Source organism: Mauremys mutica, unplaced genomic scaffold (assembly GCF_020497125.1).
Source record: "Mauremys mutica isolate MM-2020 ecotype Southern unplaced genomic scaffold, ASM2049712v1 000407F_np12_subseq_99102:106672_obj, whole genome shotgun sequence".
Lineage (NCBI taxonomy): Eukaryota > Metazoa > Chordata > Testudines > Geoemydidae > Mauremys > Mauremys mutica.
In genome coordinates this window covers 5,146-7,571 of record NW_025422944.1, presented here as the reverse complement: position 1 = coordinate 7,571, position 2,426 = coordinate 5,146, and the positions used below count along the sequence as shown (strand labels likewise).

The following is a 2,426-nucleotide window of genomic DNA, read 5'->3' as shown; positions in this document are numbered from 1 at the left end:
TGTTGTACTCGGTGGGGTGGATCCTTCTTAAGGCTTCCAGGCACCATTTGACCCTTTTGTTCTTCCCTGTGTAATAACAGAGCTGGTTAAGACTCAATGGAGAGTCTTGCTGCAGACCAACAGATCTCAAATCACTGATAACCAGCTCTAAGCATTAGTCCTGCTTTGGGACAGTGTCTCTCATGCAACAAACTGCCCAGTCTGCGCTAGCAGTGAGGCTCCCTCACTAACAGCTGAAATCAGGGAGAGCTGTGTGAAGTGCAGGGCCCCAGGGGTGCCTGAACAGGGGGGAACAACACCCCAGGACTTTTAAAAATGGGAGGGCTCTGCCTTGCCACTTTGTAATGACCGTAAGGGCAGGAGGAAGGTGCAGCATAGGAGTCTATGTAGCTCTGATTTTTGTCTTCTGACAGTAGCCAATACCAGGTGCCCTAAAAGCCACTCCCCAAGACACCACTGGGAGTTGAACCCAGGATCTTCTGTTTACAAAACAGGTGTTTTAACCAGCTAAGCCATGGTGCCTGCTGTCACTTACAGTATCGTGTCTGCACATACCTGACTCTGTGCCAGTCCCCACTGGGCCCTGACAAGTGTTGCTCGTGATTGGATTCTGTAAAGCAGAGGAGCAGGTGAAGTTTTGCTCCAAAGGTGGGTGTGTGATTCTTTGGACAGGTCTACACTACAAAATTAGGTTGGTGTAATTACATTACTTAGGCTGGCAATGCAGTTCTATCAACCTAATCCCAGTGCAGATAGCGGCTCAGCTGTCAGAACTTTCCTTTGGAGCAGGGGGACACTGAAAGGGGAGGGGCCCAGCCTCTGTAGCAGAAATACAGGGCAGGCGAGTTCACAGCGGGCATGGTGGGATACTGGAGGAGACCAGTCATGGTGATATAATGAACAGCAGCATTTACACTGACAATTTATCGCTTGAAGTTTGCTGCAAAAAGCTCTAGGCCTCTCGTCGAGGTGTTTTTATTTTGTCACCAAAACAGGGCAGTTTTGTCGCCAGACGTGGCATTGCAGTGTGTCCACCAGCCACAAGCTGCCGAACGAGGGTGCGTTGTCTGTTTTTCACACACCTGAGCAATATAATTCTGCTGAAAGAATTAGTGCAGACCTGGCCAAAGATTCACACACACACACAGCTTGCAAGGAAAACGTCACCTGCTCCTCTGCTTTGCAGTATCCAAACACATGCAAAGCGTGTCAGGCCCCAGTGGGGCTGGCAGGGAGTCAGCTGTGGGCAGACACTGTGTCTTAGTTATAAGCAGGCACCATGGCTTAGCTGGCTTAAAGCACCTGCCTTATAAACAGGAGATCCTGGGTTCAACTGCCAGTGGTGCCTTGTTGAGTAACTTTTGGGGTACCTGGTATTAGCTACTGTCAGAGAACAAAACACAGCGTTGGGTGGGCCTTTGGTCCAGCCCAGTATAGCTGTTTTTATGGTTTAAATTACACTCACAGGCACTGATGACAGAGTTACTGAAAGTTTGGGAGTTAAGAGCTGATAGATCAGTGGTCCAGCCTGTCACAGATGACCCCCCTCCCTCTGGGACAGGGGCAGGTCTGGGCTCTCACACCAAATGCTCACTGTGGCTGCCAGAATCTGTGAGCAGCTCATTTAATTTGCACCGAGGTTTGAGTCCTTCTTTGTGCACCGTGTGTGAGAATGAAAATCCTAAACTGCCCTTTGAAATAACGAATGCAGCAGGATGTGTTATTGTCCCTGGCCCAAAGCAGACAGACCAATGGAGAAATGCCATTGAGTCCAGGGTAATACTCCACTGCCATTTTACCTTGTTTGCTTGCTAAACTCCCTCCCAACCTTGAGGGCTCCCAGAGCCCGATATTGAGCTTGAGCTGAGATGTCTACTTTTAAACGCGCTCTCTGTGCGACTGCACATGGCTAAGCAAAGAGAACAAACCCCAATCCCCCCTGTGCTTTGGGAGCCAGGTTTGCGGTGGGAATCCTGTAGTTCAGATGACTTCACGCCTGGGCATTGTGATTCTTTACCAGTTTCTCTGGCATTGGGGCAGTTGTGTGCTCACAGCTGTGATGGCCGAGTGGTTAAGGCGTTGGAGTTGAAATCCAACAGGGTTCCCCTGCGCAGATTCAAATCCTGATCACAGCGAGGCCTGTGTTTTAGCCAGTCTCGAACCCGGGCAACACCTCTGTACAACCCCCTGAGACACTTCCACCCGAAGTAAATCCTGTTCTGCTCCTTTCATAGAGATGCCTGGGACACCACCTCACACTGTGTCCCTGAGGGGTCAGGCAAATTCTCAGCACCTGAAGCCTCTGCCACTCACCTGGTGCCCCATAGATCAGCCATAGCCCTGGTTCTGCTCCTCTCTCTAGAGTGCGAAAGGAGCCAAGTCAGCGACTCCATGGGAGCTACGGGGCTGCAGAACCAACAGAGAAA

The 2,426-nt window shown here is 50.6% G+C and overlaps 2 non-coding genes across 2 annotated transcripts; both read left to right on the top strand.

Moving 5' to 3' along the window:
- Positions 1 to 1,273: 1,273 nt before the first annotated feature.
- TRNAI-UAU lies at positions 1,274 to 1,348 on the top strand. Its single transcript has one exon. It is a non-coding gene; the product is annotated as a tRNA-Ile (tRNA).
- Positions 1,349 to 2,053: 705 nt separating this feature from the next.
- On the top strand, positions 2,054 to 2,135 carry TRNAS-UGA. Its single transcript has one exon. It is a non-coding gene; the product is annotated as a tRNA-Ser (tRNA).
- The last annotated feature ends 291 nt before the right edge of the window (positions 2,136 to 2,426 follow it).